Genomic DNA, 23,118 nt, shown 5'->3' with positions numbered 1-23,118 from the left:
TAACATTGTTTTTGCACCTAAACAACTCCTTGCGCACATAATTATTTTTTATTATCCCTATAATTATCCTATATCTAAATGTGCAAAAAAAAATCTAACCTAATTTTTTTTATATCAAAACGTGTAGAGAAGTCAGCAAATCTGGCAACTTAACACATTGTGGATATAAGTATACACCTGACAAGCGTAATGAACGAGAAATCTTCTTTTTTTTTTTTTTTAAAAATAACCAACGACTCCGTGCTTTCTAGTGGAACAATTATTTAGGGATTTTGCTTTTGTTAAAATAATAACTCACCTCAGTTGGTTCTTGATGTTCCTATAAAAGTGAAGCTTAAATTGGGATGAATTTATTTATAGACAAACGATAAAAGGTAGCAAGTGGCACAACTTGAACAAACATACGGGTTTATGCGCTATATGTTTAAAATGGGCCTGTACTTCAGTAAAACTAATCGTAACTATACGAATATACCACTAACCTAACCTATTCGACAACAGTATAGAACTAATACATATAATTTATATGTCAGCAGACGGTCAAATTTTATTGTACAAACTTAGTTGGCCAATAACATTGCTAAAACATCGCTTGTTGAATACTGAAGAATCTGCTACTTGGTTTTTTTTTGGCCTGAACATTAGGTAACTCTTTACGGCGGAATTCGGGTCTGTATCAAGATTACAGTGTAGGCGAATTAAGCAATTAGAACAGAACCGCGTACAAAATGGATTTGAAAAAGGCATAGCGTTCGACGCCAGTAGTTTATTTCCTGTCTGCATAAACAAATTACGTCCATTTATCTTTATTTAGAGTTGGTGGGCAACATTGACGCCCGCTCTGCGTTTATCCATTACGTAAGCTTCCTAGTCACAACGCACACACGACCCACTTTCGATAGAACAGTTCTGATACCGTAATAAATAGGCTGTGTAAAATCAGCCACAGATAAAGCAAAAATAAGTGACAATCCTACGGAACGAAAACAGACCTTGAAAGCTTCCAAAGGAAGGCTGCACTGCCTAAGAATTGACGCATGCCTAAAGTAAACCTAGCCTATTTAACTATACATTAGCTACCGTCTTGTTACTGTTTACACACATAAAAATTACGAGAAACGGATCTTGGATCGAAAGCTTAGACTTACACAATTTCATGTGAGTTCCACTTTGAATTTTGCTTTGTTCTATGGGTCTTATACTTATCTTCAACCTAATCATTTGGATAAGATTTTTTACTATGATACAATAATGTAGCACTGCTATATACGAACCTTCGCCAATGTCCATATCGGAGTACAAAAATATAAGATCAGTGAAATGTTTCATTAGTTGTCTTTAAAATTAATAATGTAATAGGATTATAACAGTTGTCCTTTTACTATGCTATTGTGTCAGTTACATGATGAGAAATACATTCCATCGTGTGCAAATCCTAGCCACCGCTAGCTGGCCTTCACCTCCTGTACCTGACCTATGCCTGCAAACGTGAACCAAAACTAACGACTAAGCAATTCAATTTAGTCGATTTAAATCTGTCGAAAAGTACGAAACTTCGTCGACGTTGTAACTACTGCTGATAGCTAGCCCCCAGTTTACATAGGGTAGCTCCTCTATCCACAACTCTATGGCAAAACGCTCTCTTCATCGAAGGCTGAGCCCGTCTACCGTACGAGAGTAACTGGGGAAGAGCTCGACGTCGTTGTCACCGGAAATAGCTGTGGTAAAATATGAAAAAAAAATCGGCTATACCTTGTGGTAAGTTCCGGTTTAGATCTGCGTGCGCCAACGAGCGAAAGCAGAACTTTGAAAGGAGAGGGTTAGGTCGAAAATGAATACCCCAACGGAATTCTTCTTGGCCTTTTTTCCGTGTCGCCGTCCGCAGTTTAAGAAGATAATGATATGATTCGTCGTCTCTGTGTGCAAAGCGGTGACAAAAAAATGTGTTCCGTCGACTGTTGCCTGTGTATTTTGAGGTGGTGTATGGGAGACCGATTTGACGCAGAAGATTCTTAAAATCTGAAATCGACAAGGTCGACGGCGATCTCACCTAAGGCGACAGATCCACTCAGATCATCGTGTGCTTTCGGAGAGCTGGAATCGGTAGAGAGGATCAGAGATGTGGTTTTTCTCTCGATTGTAATAACAGAATAAGGTCTGACAAGTTAGGCATTCTGTAAATAAAAGCGAAAATTTACCCTCGATTTGAATGATGGAGCGAAAAATGTTTTAGACCGGAATATTTTGAATTGTATGTTCACTGAATTGTATGCATTGCTACAGAAGCCTGATTGTCAGCACGATATAAAGTGTATCTATGTCCTACCCTAAACCTTGAATCATGTCCGACTGCCTACGTTCTGTAGGCATACACGCTTCCACTGAATCATAAGAGAAATACATTTCAGCTTGAATAGTAGACACAAACTATATTTTCCGCTTTGGAAAAGTATGCGTCAGCTTTTTTTTTTTTTATAAAAATGCTAGTATCCCGCCCACTATTATTGTAATATATCAGTTCAGGAGATACATTTTTATGGAAGGCAGGCATTGAAACTGTAGTAGAGATTGAACTATTTTGAGCAATATGGCAACATCTGTAAACGGTAGGGGAAATGTAAAAACACAAAATAAGAGTTCCACTTTCTTAGCAGTCGTAGCAGATACTTAGGGGATACTGTAGGCATATAAGGAACTAGGTATATATGTACAAAATATAATGCTAGAAGAACGCATCGACTGGCACTTGGTATGGAGCTAGTACGTTGACGAGGTCGACCGTATTTCTGACTTGAACTCGCTGACTCAGGCCTTAGTGTCTGACTGGCAATAACTAGGAAAACCTCCTGAACTCCCCAACCAGACTATTACGTCTGATGTTGCTATTTTTCGAACCTTTTTATTAAAGCCGCTTAAAGCTCGTAGCGGAAGGAAAAATGTTATGAAGTTCTTAGATTGATTGCTTTCAAAAGCTTTCATTGCTGGCCACTAACCAAAAGGCCATAATTGACACAGGACAGGTCAGTTATTAATATTCTATAATAATATTTAATATTTGTTTTTTTTTTAATTTTTAATATTCAATTTAGCGGCCCCACGCTCTTCAAAATAATTAAGATCGTGTCAGAAATACTTAAAATCTAAAAAAAAATTCTAAGATATGCACGTACCCACTAGATAGCCCGGTAGATATCGAAATTTGTGGTTCCAATGAGTGAGAATATTTGGCAATTAGTCCAAGTTATATTTTCCAAAGAGGATCATACAGACAAATTGAAAATCATAGAAATATTAAATTAACCAAGTAGGCATGATATCTGCCCTATTTAACACACAAAGAAGCGGGCGGAGCAAATTACCATGACAGGGTCCCTTATTATTAATATCACTTTATAATCAAGCCGGTTCAATTAGTGGTATTAAGTGGTTCGAATAGTACCCTCGTAATATTTTTATCTACTTAGCATTTATTACTTAGCAACATTTACCTTAGTTGCTTAGCAAACCAGATATAAAAAGCAGTGATCAGATGACAGCCTTTGTAATGTCGGCTGACGTTAAAAAGAAATTATTGGATTAATGCTCAACTGTGAATCCTCGTCATATTTGATATATAAATATAGCACAATAAAATACATTTTTTAGCAAAACTCAAAACATCTGAATACGAGTTCCAGCTGAAGGCCAGTTGCCTCTGAGCAATGCAATATATTAACCATGTGATAATTGTCTTTTTCAGTCCCATCGACGGTTGTCCTCAGTGTGACTTAGCTTCGAGAATATGGCTGATACTGGGCCAGCTGTCTGCGGTTTGCCTCTTGCAGCCCCCGGAAGGAACGTAATTTGTGACCTGACATCGTTTGCAGGAACTTTTCGCGTCCTCTGCACACATGGGACAGGAAAGACAACCCAGAAGACGCTGCGAATGTTCGTACCGCCTGTTCGCTACCTATTTAAACAGAAAGGCATCCACTGTTAGTCAGTCAAAACGATCCTATCCTTCTCTATAAGGCTAAGGTTTGTCGGCTTGCGCAGCAGCAGGCCTAGTAAGCTATCCACCATGTCACCCTTGAAAACATCGTCGCAGATATGCACACAGCGAAGTCTTAATGGCGTCTCGTGCCTACGAGCATTCAGTATGATGGTTCACTACGAGTGTACCTCAGGGGTATAGGACAGAAAGAAAGGTTCTGCCTCTCACACACACAGACACAGCCGTCGTTTCCAAAGCTCCCACTTAGATCCTATTAACACCCCACCCGCAGGCGGTCCCGGGGGTCAAACGCTCGTGTCGTTTCACGCGTCCCAGTACTTTTCACAGCAGCCTCTGTTCCCCATCGAGTCTGCCATAGTCAGGTCAGCAGAGCGGAATAGAATGAAAGGGCAAAAGTTGATGGCAAAACGACTTCGTAGCGACAGAAGCACGATAACAGTGTTAGTGTTCAGTTATCTCACAGGTATTGCCCTAGGTGTCAAAGGCGCGCGAGTATATCAGGACAGGTTGGTCCTAGAGCACACCGAAGGCTCACACAAATTCACACTCGTTGCCGAGACTGCTTTTCTTTATCCTCATGTGAGAATATCGAAGTCACTTCGTTATAGCCAGATGAATACCTACTTGTAAGCGTCGGTCTCCGATGAAGTTTGGCTAGCTGTTTTCGGTTATAGGGGAGCGTCGCAGTCTTGTGTCACGGTACGTACTGCGGATATCACCTCGCAGACCATGTAGTAAGACCTGATATGTCCTATGGAAAAGCAGGGCACATGTGAAGCAATTACCAACCAGGTGTGTACTGTTGCCGTTATTATAGAACGTTGGGTGGGTCGTCAGGCGAAATTGAAGATGGCTGGAACAGATCGTTCTGTTCCTGAGAGAAAGAAAGAAATACGAGCACAAATCAAATGCCAAATTAATGGTCGTTCCAAGACCAATTAGGAAGGCTCTAGCTAATTTTTTTGGTAAGGACGGAGGAATAGACAGGAGAGAAGCGGGCGAAATGGTAAGTTACGATAACTGCAACAGCAGGCTCCAGTCCATGTACTGTACATTGGCTATAGAAAAATAAAACTACCGAAGCAATTAATAGATAGAAATATCTGTCCTGCATTCAGGGTACGCCATGGTCACTAAGTTCGTGTGCGACCAAACCTTAACCGGGCAAGAGTTCGACACTTTTAAAGTTAACACGTCTACATGGAGCTGCAGGGAAATCGCTGCAAAAGGAATGTGTGCAGTAAAAATTAGTATGTGTCTATAGTTGTAATGATTACCTATGACATAGACTTCGCTGCAAATATGTGTTTATAATTTTGTCGGTGATTTTAAAGAGGGTCCCAAAAAAAAAGGATGTACTCTGCCGCCCGACAATCGAAGTGCATAATTATCAGGTAAATTAAAGTTGATCTTATCATTATTATACAAGTTATTCAATATAATTTCGAGCAATATAAATTTGGCATCACTAGTAGTCATTCCGATGTATTTCTTCCTGTACGATCCACGTCGCATTAATTGCATATAGAACGTTATTCGACGAACCGGAAAAACGCAAAGAAGAGCAAAACAGATGTCTAACGTGTCTCCGTCGTCGAAGTCGAAAATATAGCCAGCATATGTCTCTTTGTCCTATTGCTAACATCTGGAAGCTGTTCCGTTGACAATAAGCCAAAGTAGTCGTTCTTTGTACTATGCTAAGTGGACCATTCTTCTTTGCAAGGACATGTTATGGACTTAGGTTATGGACCTGTTAGGCTCGAGTGACGATATAAAAGGACACTAACAAATTAGAGCCTGGGACCAGGGTGCGACGAATAAAAGACTAGGCAAAAAACTACCCATATCAGAGACAAATTACTATATAGTAAAAAATGGCGGTACCTTTTGGTGAAGCCAGGCCACTTCCTATATATCAACTAAGATATTTAACAACAAATATGTAGTGGTTCAGCAGGCTCTTTTGTCGAGCAAAAGATCCGCCTCATCAGTAACCACGAACGAAATCATCAGTAACTTCATTATATATGAATGCATTGGGTCATCACTGTATTCAGTAAACGTAATTAATTATTGCCTTGAAATGTTGCTTTTCTGTTGAGTTGAAGACTGTACCCCAGCGCCGTAAATGTGTGTGGATAAGTTTGTATGTATATCTTGCATTTTCTATCAGTACATAGTATTTAACAGTTTTATTCATTTGTGAGCAATTGTCAATACGACCGTGCCACTATGTTAAGACCTAATTAAATTGCCCCTATACAAACAACGATATTGTCCTCTATTGAACGCACCTCAAATACAATCATGCTAATACAAAGAACTTCAATTTAATTTACGTTTCCGATCGATGTTAGACAACATCGATGCCTAGAAGATTTGACCTATGTCCACCCATTACTGCTGTATGAATTACTACCTTCAATTGACGACTTTCGAAGAATCTACTGAATTCGTCTATACCTCCCTCGTACGGATGATTAAAATGATCGAACCTGAGTGAAGATAAGACGTGTGGGCAAAAGTGTAATTTCAAAGTTCTATTAAATGAGTTTATAAAGTGTTTTTCATTTTTATTCGGGGCAGTCTGCTGCTATGACATATGACTAAGCAGTCTTCAAAGTCTTCTCTAAAGTTTTGCACACCAAACTCTGCAGAATGACATGCTATTCGCATTTTGTATTAATGCTAACTTAGTCGGATCCCTAGTTACCAGGCATTGAGCGAAAAATGAGCGAAAAATCTATACGAGATCCTCGTTCAAACCTTTTAGAAAACTTTTCCTCTATTTCAGCCTAGAGACCATTACTTATGCTGCTTGAATCTCTGAGTAGGAGCTTTTATCTGCATTCGAAGTTCAGCCTGTTTGTGTTCAGATACTTACGCTCAATTCGAAGGGTTGCGCTAATGCGGTTGCAAGAAACGGATTTACGCAATTTCAAGTTGCTGAAGAGATGATCTCTGAGACAGGAACACGCTTGAAGAGTCTTCAACTTTTCTTAGCTTAGGCCTACCTCACTGAGAGTGGGCTAAATTACTTGCAAAAAGATGAATTACTTTTCCAGGATTTCTTCTGGTACTGGCTACGTATAGTAAAAAAAACGAAGAGGAATGTAGAAAGACGTCATCCAATACAGTAGTCCTGAAAGGACATAGGACGTATTTCACGTACACTCACATCGGTTGTGCAGCGGCTCTTAATACCTGTATCCTTACATTGACTGTTTAAGTTACGGCGTACGCTTTATGTTTAGAAAGACGCTCAGCGAGGGGTGCTGATCTGAGGACGATTCCATCAGAATATGAAACGGCAAAGGATATAGGAAATAGATCTCTGTACATACATAACCAATATAGGTATCCTCATTAGGATTTTGTTAGGGTGGTAATATAGAACAGCTGAAAATCTACAGTCATGAATACTATGTCACAGACTTCACATATGAAATAATTATGTCATTTCAAAGCTAATAATATCGTACTCATTATACATTCATAGCTTAGACAGGTACATAAAAAATATTTGACCCCTATTTCATGGGCAACTGTCCTCTAAAAGAGAATATAGCCGTGAACAGGCAATGACACTCGGAATAAGGATTAGCAGTTAAATACTACCAGGCAATTGCTCCCCTGCATCAGTGACAGCCTCGATTGCATTTCTCTCTCATCTGACATCAGGCACTCATTAAGTTACGCAATTTTGCCCCTTACAACACGAAGAGTTCCCGCAAGTATTGCCTGACAGCAACTGAATCGTTCCGACTAGTGCCAATGACTTCTCACCTGTATCAGCGAGCATTCAGCATCACCTGGTTTATGTATCATGTCGGGAAATGTATGTACATATATTCTGCTGTATTAATCATCTTTGCGGGACAGCTGTTTCTTCTATATGCTTTGCGGGCATAGCAGAATGGCCATGATGTGAAAGGCGAACTTCACTCAGTCTTCTAATTAGGCAGGATGAAACGATTTAGTAGTTCAAACACTGCGCTGTTGCTAATTACAACGGAAGAGCGAATGCCTGTACAGGTTCTCAATTTCTACCGTGTAGATATTTACGCATATATCGGTATATAAATAGCTTCGTCATCTTGTCCCAGTGGCATATATATATATATGTATATGTGTATATAGAGGATACAAACGAGATGAAGAAAGAGGCGTCAGCTTAGAAACTCAAGTGCGCAAACTGATATCACAAAATGGAACGCGATTTAGCTTGAAGTATCATACGATGATAGAGTAAAAACTGCGATGCTTAAAACGTTCTACATATAACATACATATGTATGTGTAGGGACGTTATTATAGAATTTCGCAGCAAAAGGGCTACTTCGAAGTAAGCGCGTCCACCCGGATTCCCGGCAAGAGCATTTTGAAGTATTAGTCTTCTTACTGCTAGGATTAGAATCGTTACACGTCACCAACGTCCATTATGCCTCTCACAAGGAGTCGGTCTTTAGAAACGCAGATTAGGCAACAAGAAACTCCTTCTCCTGCACACTGTATCAGTGGTTTTGCGTGACGAAGGTCATTTTTCTCGCTTTCACAAAAGGTTCACGATTACAATCTTCTAGTCTGTCCAGCCGTTCCAGATCAAACAACTTGTGTCGCCTTTGGAATTCTATGCCCCTCTCCAAAGCCATCGTTCAAACGAAAAAGAAACGACTGATACACCCACGCAACTCGAAGGAACAGTTATAGAAACGAAAAAGGCAGCAGCCGCAAGCAGCGAATAGTAAGTGACGGCGAACTGGTAAAAAAAAAAAAAACACCAGTATTCGTGCGGAATATCGTCATCCTAGGCCTTGTCTATACGGCGATATTTATGCTCGTTCACACGGTGAACAAAAGAGAGAAGCAACCCATAATGTTTTCGAGTCGGCCACTACCACCAATGGTCGCATATGCGCGCCTCGACCTTATGCATAGGGGCAGCGTTTGTTGCAGGGTGGAGAATGCTCTATTTGCTCTGCATATGGATGCTACAATTCGCCGTTTGGGCGTGACACGAAAATGCAGCGCCGTTAGTATTTGCAAACCGCAAGAATATCGACAGGTGGTAAATTTCCCATGAACCAGGTAGCTACCTCGCTGGCTGCTTCGCGGCAACGTTGGCCCTATCCACCTTCGGGCTCGGGCGAACCATACGCGCACAATCTCTTTTGAGTTCTCCAGAATACAAACGGGTAGCAGTTCAGTTTGCGTTCGGAACGGGACACGATGGACGAAAGGAAGAAATGTAAAAACTGTGCGATTCGAAAGGGGTTTTCAACAGCAAAGATCGAAGGGCGAAGGGGAAAATGAGAAGGAATACAGAAAACACAGAACATAATCCGACAGAAATAAGGTTCGAGCTCGGACCACTCGTCCGCGAAGCGGAATACATATACTACAAACTACATTACATATCCATATAAACTATATATATAACTTCGTTCTTTACGCAGGCCCGTATATTAAAATATTGAGTCTCCAGACAATACCAGTTTATAACGACACGTAGTTGTACTATACTATGTGCAGGCTATCCCATCAATGCAGAAGCGGTTACAGGCAATCCATAAATCGAGTAGCAAACCATTCGAAGATGCGTGACCATTCACATCTCTCAACTGAAGTATGAATATTTGTGTGCGTGTGAGCGAGCGATAATACGTGTTGCACCGGTCTACGTTTAACGGATACATCGGCTCCAGGCAGACGAAGACGCTGGAGTAAAGAGGACGGGAGAAAAGCCAGCAAATCCCCGAAGCAGACGGCCACCTGACGCAAACGATAGCGGCAATCGGGAAATGAGTCGATGAACCCAGAGCTACAACAAAATAGGGTTTCTCTGACGGATGTCATTTGATGCCGTTACAGACGTCGATTGAATGACAAACATGAATAAAACGGAAGAGAAAATTGTGCTTTTGAGTGTTCGACATCTCAGCCAGCGAGAGAAACCTCTGTACCATACTTTTTCCGATCCTTGAGCCCTGGCGTGAATTGCTTGATCCATCAGTAGTGAAGTACTATACGGCGATGTCGTTCGGCGGTAAATTGGTCGTAAACGTACGATCGCTGCAGGCTATATAGCGGTACCAATGAGAATGTCTGAAAAGCTTTTGTGCAGCAAAGCGTTCTTTGTCCGCGACGAATACAGCTGATATCAGCAGACAATATTGTCTGGACACATAGGCCGTGAACGTGCATCTCTTGTTTTGTACTTAGCTTTTAGGGCCATCCGTAAAGCACAGCATACAATGTCCTAAACACGGATCAGTTGCGAAGCCTTTTACGAAATCTGCTCCTTTCTGAGCTAAGTAATGTTTCCATCCAAGTTCAAAATATGTTAGTTACATATCTTGTCCTTTTTCTATCGGTAGTGCACGCACGCAGAACGCTGTCTCTCATTTTTTTTTATCTGTATGTTCTAGTACGGCTTCAAAGGATATATTGTGTATATAGAAAGACCATTCTTCATTCGGCTGGTGCCATTTTTCTTAACATATTTCGTAGTTTAAAACTGGCCCTTGAACAGCCGAATGGCTCAGGGTGCTGCAATCATATCAATAACAACTGAGTAAATGTTCCCGTTGGCTGCCTCAAGACGTTAAAATAGTATGAGCTGTTCACCGTCATTGGTTTCATCACCGGACTGATCTGAACGTTACAGACCTACTATCAACGCTTATAAATGAGTCACTGCTTAATCGTTAATCTACGCGATGAAAACTATCCAACTTGAATCATTTTATGTCGAAAGGCAGTCGCAGCATGTTGGCCTAATATTCATAGTTTACCACAGCGCTTGCCGCTACGCAAAACACTTCCGTATTGAGAAGGCACAACATCGTAGCAGAGAATAACGGTAGTAATCGAAAGATAATCTAGCAGAATTTCCAAACGTCAAGGGCGTAATTTCGAATTTAATTAAGCAGACGTAAATGGTCACGCGGAAAATATACTTCATAACGTCATACGGTTCAGTGTATATCGTGAGTGTCGATCTTTACGTAGGTTATTGTCGTGATGATCACTTGTTTTCATCAACAGTGACGTTGATTACTGCCGAAAATACGCGTTTCTTTTATCGGATACAGTGCTTATCTGGAGAATTGATGACCCATCGCGACCCTTGTTAGTTTAGAATAGATATCGTTAAAAAAAAGTTGTCCTTATAAATATGTAAGATAGATCTGGAAGGCTATGGTAAAGTCCGGAATTTTCCTAGCCGAGACTGATTTCTTAGTTTTACAATATAAATCCTATCTGTATGTATAATAGCTAAATTCAGGTGGTATTGAATCTAGATTTTGATCGTATAGCTTGAGACTTTGCTAGGCGTTTGTACTCCCAGTAGTCTAATTAACACCGACGGTCGTAACAAGTGTCCCTGAAAATTTACAAAATCTAAACTTTTATAATTCGACTACGGGCTCGTCTTAATTAAACATATCGTAGTGAGAACACAATTTCTGGTAAAAAGCAACTTCATACTAAAACGTATGAAAAGCTTCCCCATACACTATTTTTATAAACTAAAAGGAGACCCCAATGTAACACGCTCCGGTGCAAAAGTTGTTCTATTTCTCGGGTCATGGAACCGAACATGGCATTTTGGATCGTTGATTTCAGAGGACGACCGACAGTCTGTAAAATGTAGCAACGTTTTCGTACTGCCTTCTTGTTTGGTTTCTAAGATAACTTGATATTTACATGAAATCTTCAAGGTTTGGGTCAGTTTTATTCAGAGATGGCGAGATAATCACAAGGCGGTGACCGGTTAACGATATCACTTTGACGGCTTTATTGAAATAAGTGCATGAAATGTTTCGCGCGGGACATCCGGGTCCGCTACAGAGTCACCGGATAACTGGAAAATGGTAGCGAGGAATTTAACTCACAGTTAACTCGATGGAAAATTAAAGTAAAGTTATCAAATAGCAGAAACGTTACGATTGTATTGTTAAAACAACGGGATAGATGGTAGAAAACATCGCGGAGCAACGCGAAAAATGTCGAGGATTAATTAAGATATAGCGAGAAAACTGCCATGGCAAACAAACTGCAGAGGATCAATGGGGATGGCGCAGCAAGAGAGAACAGAGGGCCAAAGTAGCTGCTGGAAATTCAGGTCCAGAGCTCGGACGCAGGTCGAGTAAGTTTGACGTTGTCTAATTCCACTGCCATATAGATCTTAATAACCTATTATACAAATATGACGTTCATATTTATAAGATAAAGTTTGGTACGGGATTAATAGTGCAGCAATGCGTAACGTATTGTATTATTAGGAATAAATGTTATAGCTGGGACAGGAATCGTTTTAAAAGTTGCGCGCAAAGACTAACTGCGTGCAGTTGTTCCTAGAAATTTTAACAACGCTTATTTTGGAAGCCCTGTCCCATTAGAAGAATATACCCAATGCGCTAATAGTTTCAACTACGTTGCTTATTCCGCAGCTGTAGTAGCATCTTTTGTGCGGAACATGGCCGTTACCCTAGAGTAAGCTGCAATAAGTGTCCCCATTTGTCATACCCAAGTAGGTGAATTATTTGTAATGCAATTAGCAGATGTCAAGGTATCCGTTCCTGAATAAGTTCTTGAATTAACTAGAAGAACTAAAAAAATGCTTAGTTTACGATAGGTTATTGGTTTCCCAGAGATGGATGCTCCATTAGTGAACTAACAAGGTAAATCATACACATTCTGCCTACAAAAACGATATATCTATATATGTGAAAGATATAAATGTCTACATGTATATTTTCCAGATGAACATGAAGCAAAAAGACGCCCGATTTTTCTCAAGCGTTTTTTAGAGTGACCGAATCGTTCGCCAAAGACGCTTGGCGTGCAGAGGGTAACCAGATCTACTTTTCGCGTTAAGTAACGTTTCAATCCTTCTAAGTAATCGTATCGGAACCGGCAGCGACAAGGTCAGAGCTGCCCAGAATCTGCAGACACAAGCTTCCGTACTGTTATTAGAGTCTGGTGGCCTCACTTGGAATAGACGACACTACCTAAGGCAGCACAAGATTCTGGGTGCGATTTCGTCCGCCTTTTCTGTCATCAAGATCAATAATAATATCAGCAATGTTTCATCACTAACAAAAAAGCAACCCTCGCAAGTTTTTCTTCGCCTTTATCTTCACATTCTCAATCCTGTCCTAGAAACAGCGTAATGGCCCCTCGGTCAACGGATTCTTCTATGGACAAACGGGTCCGAAGTGTGCCGGCAAAATTGTGGATGTGTATTCAAACAAGCGCATGTATAATCAAGTTCTTGGTTTTCTCATGTTAACTGGGAAAGAAACAACCAGGGTTTACTCCCGCTAACGAAACTTGAAAGGCGAGACAACCTCCAAAGCTTTGGACGGCAGATAGACCACTATTATACTGCGTTCGTATTACGAATTATGCCTCTAACTTTTCTGTTACCTTCTCTATCACTAAAAGCAGTGGTGAAGGGGTAACAAGCAGTGAAGGAAACTCTGGAGACAGCATATATTATAGGACAGCATCTAAAAAAATTCCAATTTCGACACTCCCTTTCCCCCGACTGGTCAATGTTACACCGCTCGAATACCCGCCGAGATCGCCGTTAATACAAAAGTCTCTTTCCTCTGTTATTGTTCGGTTGTCAATACATCTTAGGATAAAATCGTCGAAAAAAAACACGGCGCTATGTACTGTTGGAGGTCGTGATCTCCGGTGAAGGTGGATCTAGTGTATGGTAGATGGCAGTTTGAACCGTAAAATAAGCCACGGTAAGTAACCGATTAAGACAAGGTTTTCAGAGGCAAATCACGAATAACCGGGACAACTTCTTGCGCATGACGACTCTGTGCGATTTTTAGACGCTACCAACAACAACGCTACAAGCAGTGTTTAAAGTACAGCTGTCCCGTGTTATAAGAATAGATATTTTTTTATATTACATTATGCACGTATATCTATGCACTCTAAGGTAGATTCTAAATGATTTACTTTGGCGCGGTAATTCGTATTATAGTGCGAATTTTAGACTCCTGAAAATTGCCCACGGAGCCATGCGACGATCAGAAGTACTCAGCTATTTAGCGTGTATGAAGCAAGACTATAAGATATCCGAGTTGATATTAAGGATATCAAGGATCCATTTGCTATGCACCATCATCAAGGCTCAACACGAATACATCTATTGCGACTGGATGCGCAAAAAAAGCAAAGCCTTACAATAATTCGCATAGATTCGGGAGTAAATGTACGGCGGATCTGAGAATAACTATGGGCCCACAAAGCCCGACCGGATCCAGATCATCCTTCATATCCATTATCTGAAAAGAATTAAGGACAATTACGCTCGACTATTAGCAGCTAATCAGTCGGATGCACCACGCTTTTAAATATGAAAAATGCTTTATAAGATCTATCTGCATTAAACTTGCTTTAAGCCTATGAGTCTTTTCGAATTCGTCATACATGTGGACACATTGGACTTGACATTGATGACTCGCGGGGCTATTAATCGTGACCGCAATAAAGTTCAGGTGTGTGCGGTGTAATAAGTATAAAAATACTTATACTTAATAAAAATCAATTTGAAGGGCATCCGGCATGTACAAATATATCTATAATTTTCTTTCTTTATTTATCATCTCAACATTAGTATATGGCTTTTTTTTCTTTGTTACAGTGAATTTAGCCGACCGTTGTACGTTTAGTATCTATCACCATTCACGTATTTAAGTTAGATGGCTCGCCTCTGATCAGGCACTCATATCTGTATATCATGACTTACCGATAGCCTTCCTTTATAATTAGTGTCATACATTAAGAAATACTGAAGCTTGCGTGTGAGAAGGACAGAATTTCGTATTAAACAGTACGCATTTTCCTGTAAAAGATCTCAGTTTGTCAAAAACACTATTCGCACAGTCTGAAACTAGTCGACTTCTGATCCAGCTTTGGTCTCCACTTCTTAGCTTTTGAGTACGTCGGACCAGTGAGAATGGTCGCTGCCAGCTCATTTCCCCACTGTTCATAATTGACCACGCTACCGCACACCCAACATCCCGATCTGCTCGAGTTAGTTAATAATTGATTTTGGGAAGCACCGACATCAGACGGCTACCACGTCTAGGATTGTACTCAAACAACGAATGAGATAAGTGAGTCTACAGTAGACAGCAGCTCGTGCTGTCACAGTGGCAGCCAGACAGAAACTTTCGCTTTTTCTAAGACGTCCGCAAGTTAGCTACTATTCGAAGTGACCGTCATCTATGAATGCACAGTTCGAACAATGAGGCACCAGAAAACAGCTTTTATAGCACCACAAATCACCAAGGAAACCACCTGTTAATAGAGGAATTTTACGCCTGTTCTGATTTAGCAGATACTTACCCTCTCCTTGAACGTAAAAGAAAAAACGGCGAAAATTAGCTGTACAGAATGGTGGCACTCGGATTTGACTGTCTTCCCTCTTAGTGATCTCAACATATTCGTTAACTTAAGGTGTTGCATACTTTGTGGAACTTTTTTTTTGTGTCACCATCGTGTTTCGAGATACAAGAACTCGTTTTTGCAGTTACGAGAAGCTTTACCTGACTGAAATAAATATAGATACTATTTATCGTTATGATAGACACATTAGCCTAAAAAGGGCTCGATTCAACAATGGCCTGTTCATATTCCATACTGCTGAAGCGGAAATTTTTCGTATTGAATAAACATCGAAAGAATTACATTGAACCACTACGGTATGTCCATTATTTGGCTTTTTAAATTGCTACTTTCCCTAACCTTTAGCTTGTCTGGATGCCCCCTTTGTAAATATTGGAGCAGGCAATAAAAACAGCGGCCTGTAGGACTACCTGTGTGTTTTTCGGGTCTGCAACGCTCAGAGTACAGTACCCATCTATGATATGATTAATCCAAGTCAGCAACAGCAACGAAAGTGTTCGAGCTTCGCATCTGAGAATGTGTCAGCATTGTTTCTGTAGTACGACTAGATTTTTGTAGTCACCCTCCTTTTAGTGCACATATCCTTTGAAATTCCGCCTGTTTCAGGACCGGGATCTTCCAGGCAAGTAAATGATAAACATACATTAACGAGTTCATGTAGCATCCGCCGTCTGTTTGACCTCAAAGGTTCTATTGAACTAATTTTGAATGTTGTCAACAGTCATGGCGCGTTAGAGCACTTAGCACAGCAGATCAGACCGAATTTTCCGGTTTCGGAAAGCATACGAAACGAGCTCTATATAGGTGATAAGGAAGCGTGTGCAACGTGAATGCCATCCCGCAAGAACTATATAGGGCAAATATATACTGTGATGATTATTATCATTCTAAGGGGTACGCGACACGAAACACGTTCGAGTATATCTAACGTTGTGTATTGTACATAGCTGAACGTGATTGCTGGCTGCATTGAACTACTTTGTTTTGTAAAAGATACAATCTTCCTTGTCGATTCGCCAACTCAAATATGTCATGACTCGATCTTGATAACGCCCTTTGTCATAACTTAACGGTCAGAGTAGGTGTTTGGGGGTCAGGTGTTTCACATTAGGAGAAGACTTTTCTATAGCGTTTCGTCGTATTATACCTGCTGCATATATGTATCGCTCGCACAAAATGCATACCCAACTTTTCTGCTTATTGGATCGAATAACTTTTCTAAAACACTCTAATTTCCTCTACGATTCGTCTTATCTATAATATTAGAAAGAACATTATCAGATTGTTTATTGATGGTTTATTATTCGAATTTCTAAGGTACCATTTATATCCAAAGAACAATAGTAAAAATGAACATAGGAAATAGCTCTTCTCATGACTCGACCAGCAGGGCCTATCGCGCGCAGCTTCGCTAATAATCAAACAGGTAAGGCTTGCCTTCGCCGCCGTGGCTGGACTTCCTTCTGAAGAGAGTCTTTCCCTTCCTCTAAGGCGCAGTCTAATTTGATTCGATCCGTCTTTTCGTCCTGTTGTGCTGCGGCTGCGATCCGACGCAAAAAAGCTACCGGATCCGTTCTTCGCTGATCCAGCTCGACTGTCAGGAAGACACCGGCAAGCTGCGTCGCGCCCGAACGAAGTGATTGACGATGTGATCGTCGCCAATCCGTCGTTCTTCCATTGAAGAACAGAAAAAGAACCCTAGAAAACGACGAATCCACGACGGTGATTGAGCAAAAAGCCGAAAACCAGATGTAGACGTTACAACCTGGCTAGAACGCAAGCACGGACGAAATGGAGTTACGTTGGAACATTGTTACTAACGCTAGATGCATTCTTTTTCTTTCACTGATAACAGTTTTTTAATGTACAGCGACCAATCATGTATATATGTGCAAATAAGTCATATAGAAAAACAGAGACTGTTTCGAAAGTTTTCGTAAATATAAAACACACAATAACCAAAGGATCTCAGTTCAGCTTATTAGGTTCTATATATGTCACTTTTTCTTTGATATAAAATTACATAGCCATATGTAGTAAAAAGTGTATAAACAATTCATAAGGGTTATTAGAAAATACATGAGCGAAACTCCCAACGAGAAATACGCTTCTAGCTCAGTGCCCACGCGCTCCATGTTTCTGCAAAAGGTACGCTTTATGAGGCTCCAACGTGCTACGCGATTCGAGTCGGTCCACAATTACTTTTCACCTTCAACCCCTCCCCGTTGCTCTCTAAGTGTAAATATATATATACTCCACGCTCTGTATCCCACTTTTTTATAACTGTGAACTCGCGAGTGCGCCGCCGATAAAAGGAACTCTTCTCGTCGACCACATTGTATGGTATGGTATGGTGGGCTGAAAGTACCGCGCGTCTGTCTCAAGCAATTTTATAGTAGCAGCATTTCAACAATGCACAACGCCTGTACCTGTCTTCCTGCCTCTAGTTTCCTTTGCCTAGTTTAACTGCCAGTTCGCATCATCGTCATCATCATTATCATCACCGTCACCGCCAACGTTAAAAAGGTCTTTCCAAGGCCGAAATCGTTCGAGAGACAGACTATTCGCCTGCCCCGTCAAGCAATGGATGCTCCGTCATGGTCTTCGTCCATGAACACCCACATGTGCTATTACACCATTACGAGCGTCTTCATGCACCACGCGTCGATGCCGTAAGCAGCATTAACAGTCCCACGAAGAGTAGAAGCGACGCAGCGGCACCCAGGACGACGGTGCGGAGCCCGCAGGCGACGCAGCGAAAACGTGGGGGCGTAAAAGAGAACAAGGAGGTTGTAGTAAGCAATAGAGATAGAATACTATAAAAATTTGGGCCTGTTTAGTTTAGTCGGCGCAGCCCAGGATAGAACAGGGCAGGACAGAGCAGGGCAAGGCAAACCGAAAGCAAGGACGGCGAGCAGTCAGCGAAAGAGAGCGACATCGGCCGAAAGCCGCCGAACCCGTGGCCACTGAAGTTTGCCCAGTTGGAAGCACCACACAAGTAACAGTGGGTTGAGCGGGACCTCGACTGGGCGCCGTTCGGAGCTAGCGCTATAGGAAGCGAACGAGAGATCAATGTAGCCACACGCGAACTCGCGTACGCTTGGTGCTCGCCCAGAGCAAAGTCTAGAGCCATACGAACGCATAAGATAAAGCAGTCGAGATAAAAATCGGCCTTCATCGGGTTAATGTATGAAGAGGCGCTGGATAGCAGACGATGAAACCCATACGGAAAGTGATGAGGTGTAACATCGGCAGAGAGGTCCGGAGCCGCAGAAGCAGCTGTGCAGAGGGACCAATTTTTAATGATCTAAGTGACAGGCCTTCTTCGTTGTCGTCGTCATTGCCGGCTTCTTCGTCAGAAAGGGGGACCAAACGGAAATAGCAATTGAAATAACGGCAGCAGAAAAGTAGCATTGGGAACCGTTGCACGGTCAAGACATATAACGTGCAATGTACGAAACGAGTCTGCGTGCATCGATGCTATGGTTACATCAAGTCTGCGTTGTACTTTACCGAGTAAGCGTAGATTAGTGTATCGGTTCAAATTTAATTGTCCATTACTACTGAAAATATTTTTTACATAGCTGACGGGCTATGACGCAAGACGCCATGCATCTCATTAAGAGACTAATGGGCTTGTAACGTTAGTCCGTCGGACTTGGACCAACTCGTAATTAGCAGTGATCCAACTAACTGTATAAAGTAGTACTATATACATAATGTAATCGTATAGGAATCTATGACCCCACATCTTAGTCCGAATCGATAGATTAGCGTGATTTGTATCAGTGATGTGAAGAATCGCTGTAACAACAACAACCTTATAATAAGATTAATCTATTTAACCCTATATGCGATGCAGATAAGTCAACTCAAAGTGGGAAGAACGTTTCGAGCACCATAGATAATAGTTTTCTCAAGTTCTATATTAGATTTTTTTCAATACGCCTATCGTCTGGTAGCTACAAAGAGCTCGAATTATATGTGTCGTACATATAATACAGCGTACACTACAGCGTAGCTAGAAACGGAAATTTGTTTTAATTTGGTACTAAATGAGCCCAACCCAATCAGATGAGTGGAGTTCAAGAAATGGTTTCAAATGCACCGCGTTCTCGCAGCACCAAAGAGTTACGAAATCGGCGAGAATGGTCTGTTACCTAGCTCGCTCCCTTCGTTGACTTTACCTCAGCAGCATAAATCACCAATTTGGGATTATGCCGCAAGAATGCTAATGTTACGAATATGGCCAGGCCAGGCCAGGCCGGGCCTTTAACGGAGCTAAACTATTACTATAATCGACCTCACTTCTCGTTTAGCCCTTTCACTTGCAGGTGACAGTACATGGACTCGAGCTCAACCACATCAGCGTCTCTCTCTGGCAGCTAACCTTTAATAAACAAATAAATTCTGCCTGCCTAGGTCCAGCTGTATAGGCAGAATAAAAAAACCCGGACGGAACTTCTCAGTTGACAGACGAATCTGTAAAAGTATCTGTTTTCCAACTGTTTCGACGCCACCTACATAAATCTATTTTCTCGGTAAAAAACAGTCCAGAGAAGAAAATATATCTGCAGAATGTACTCCATTACTGAATTATCACAGATTTAGTTCCTACGTTAGTTTCTCAAGGTTTAATAAATAATTCTGGCTTGTTTCGATACTATTCTTCCTTCTATGAAATGAAGTTTTGCCCATTACCCATATATCGCCTGTGCCCATCTCATATATATATATATATATATATATATACTCTCCTAAATAAAATTGGAAACGCTCGATTCAGTCGAAGGCTGGTGTATTTATGGTATCATTCGGCTTCTGCAATTATTTCCAATAGGAAATATATATTCGCTGCCGAAGCTTGCTTGTGCTATCTAACAGTATACGTTGTTTGTACCCATTCGGATTATCTAGACAACTCATGGCGCTATGGAGCCTAGATAAATATTGGAAGCAATTCTATTTTGCACCAACCGATCTGTGCGTTAGCTTCGTTTTACCGCAATAATGCCGTTTCCAAGCAAAACCATCCCACTAAATGTACAACTATGCAGATACGTTGCGGTCCATCCAGATTTTGCCTTGTCTTTCTGCGTCGCTCCGGGCGCATTATGACCAATGCCCATGTACCAACCCAATGTATTCACTTTAGTAACGCCGAAAACGAGCATGTACTTTATGAAGCAAACGGGTGAAAGGAAACAGGGAACAATGTTCGTTACATAAGCGCGCACGAATTTATGAGTGAATTACGTTTAATCTGCCCTAGACGGCGGCGACAGCAACAACAACGGCAAAAGCCCCCTAAGATAGCACCGCCATAGCTTCAGCAACGGTTTGCAATAATGCTAGCAGAAACGGTTAGAATCTGTAAGCTCACTACTGTAGTTAAACGCTAAAACCACTAAATTATGCACAATGTTGTTTCCTGGCTCACTACCCTCCGAAGCCGTTTGGCTCTCGTGTCTCCACTCACCGTAAGACGCGTATCTTCATTTCAGTTTAATAGACAAGCCTACGGAAAAGAATGTACGATAGGGGCAAACGGAGAGGACGTTGCTTCACGCTGGCTGAAGGACATAGTAGACAAATAGTAGATCAGGACGCTGTTAATAAGCTTGTCGCGAATAAGATGTATTGGGTTAGAAGCAAATAAGCGAGCCAACTATGAATGTTTTAATGTATTAATGTTTTTAATAAATGCCTCGAATAAAATTCCAAGACGTTATACAGTAGCCGCCTTTGATAGACTCACCTGAAAGAAGCTTGTTGGGCAAAAAGGGGCAAATGTTACCACCAGCGAACTTACCCTGTCTATCTATTTGCGTGGCGTGATTGTATAATTTGTAAAACCAATAGGTTACAAACGACACCAACAAGGTGTTCTTATTCTCAGACCACATTGCATAGTCCGCAAACGCTAACCTCCCCGAAAACAGCGCAGCCACGCCTTTGAATAAGCGTTTCTGGTATTACGCTTACTACTGTCGTCAAGCGTAAGTTGACACAACCAATTTAGGGCACGAAGCACAATGTGTCTATAGATGATTTGAAACCTACGTACGTAACTTACTAGGTACCTTACTGCTAAACCTTACCGTGAATACATCCACACTTGTCTGCAAGGTTGTGTGTATATATTAGAGTAATAATTACCTGCGCTTACGGTTCCAAACGTATAGCCCCAATTCCGCCGTTCGCCGACTTCTTTCTTACCCTTAAGCAACGCGTAGATCAGTTACCCTAACGACGTTAGTTGTCGGGTAACAACAACAACACTTAAAATGATAAACAACAAACGCGTATGGGGAACAGCAAACACAAGGCATTGTTGCTGTTCCCTGCTCTCGGGACAAAGCCCGCCGACCTTACTAAACCTTCCCCTTGATCTTAGCCTTTTAGGCCAGCACAAAAGTCGTCATTCGCTTAGGCAGAACTTACTCGCCCGACCAGGCCTAAGTTTACGTTTGACTCCGACTCGGCTTAGGGGATCGGAGAGAAGACGGGGTTAGTACAATTTGTGTGAAAAGACGGATGGTGGTACAGAGGGTCAAAAGAAGCATGCGACAGAAAACAAGCAGACGGAGGCAGCCGAGTTGCTCTTGAACTCCTGCGACTGGTGAACTCACTCCATATTCAATCGGCGAAGTCGTGCCTCCGGGTACTAACAAATTTTTCCGTCTGTTTGACTTTTCGCGACGAGAAAGTGACAGCTCGAATCGGCCTCGAAGACGGCTGGCACCCCGTAGTAGAAACAGCAAACGGATTGTCGCTGGCGTAGAATCGGCGTTTCGGGGATCTGCCGCGGCACTGAAAGATGCGTAGCCAGGCGACGGCGGTTTGGGTAAAATGATTCGGACGTAAACTCCTCCTCCTGATACTATTACTACAGCCGGGAAGCAAATTAAGTTATCTCGCTCTGTCCCAGCGGTAGGGAAGCGGGTCGAAAGGGACCTTCTGCCGCTCCAGCTTCCGGTGTTGTCGAGACACAGAAATGCAAACAGCTTTTGCAGGAGGCCAAAAGTATGTACGAGTAAAAGCCTCAGAAACTATCTAGGAGAATGTAATTTGACGTAGGCAATCAAATATCTGCAGTAGAATTACTTAGCGTATAAATATCTACTAGACTGAGGTTTAACTGCAAAGGAAAGAAATTCAAAATTTCCCTTAAACGAAGAACACCCAACGGTAAAATAATGTGTTCTCCAACGGTACACACAGATATCCAATATTCAAGTTTAGGCTATTGACTGTAATCTAAACCCTAAAATCAGTATTCGCTAATGAGTTTGCTATATATTTATCGGCGACCACTGTTTTTAACACTCGTGCACTTTTAGTATATATAGTTTGACTCACGCCAACTCATCGTCCCACTATCACTACTCTAATTATAGAAGCTCTTAGGCCGTAGCTTTTCCCCATCTGAGGTCGATCTTCTGAGCGGCACCCTTCCGTTATCGAATCCCAAACATATAGAAGCAAAGAGTGACTCAGTCAACACTTAGCAGAATCAGCGCAAACATATGCACTGCTTTCTATCCCTAAGGGCTAAAAATGCTCTAATCTCAAGATCCAAAATGGAGAACCACAACCCTGCGAGAAATACGACGATCTCAGCCCAATTGGTGCTGTTTAAGTGACTGATTAACTTGCTGTACGTAGACTTGTAATGACAGTCG

The 23,118-nt window shown here is 41.6% G+C and overlaps 1 long non-coding RNA gene across 1 annotated transcript; it reads left to right on the top strand.

Moving 5' to 3' along the window:
- Nucleotides 1-12,779: 12,779 nt before the first annotated feature.
- Nucleotides 12,780-14,598, top strand: LOC147755821 (uncharacterized). Its single transcript, XR_015326666.1, has 2 exons — nt 12,780-13,758; nt 14,004-14,598. It is a non-coding gene; the product is annotated as an uncharacterized LOC147755821 (long non-coding RNA).
- The last annotated feature ends 8,520 nt before the right edge of the window (nt 14,599-23,118 follow it).

This window comes from Varroa destructor, unplaced genomic scaffold (assembly GCF_002443255.2).
Source record: "Varroa destructor unplaced genomic scaffold, Vdes_3.0 BEIS01000004.1, whole genome shotgun sequence".
In the NCBI taxonomy this organism is placed as follows: Eukaryota; Metazoa; Arthropoda; class Arachnida; order Mesostigmata; family Varroidae; genus Varroa; species Varroa destructor.
This window is presented reverse-complemented; position numbering and strand designations above follow the sequence as displayed.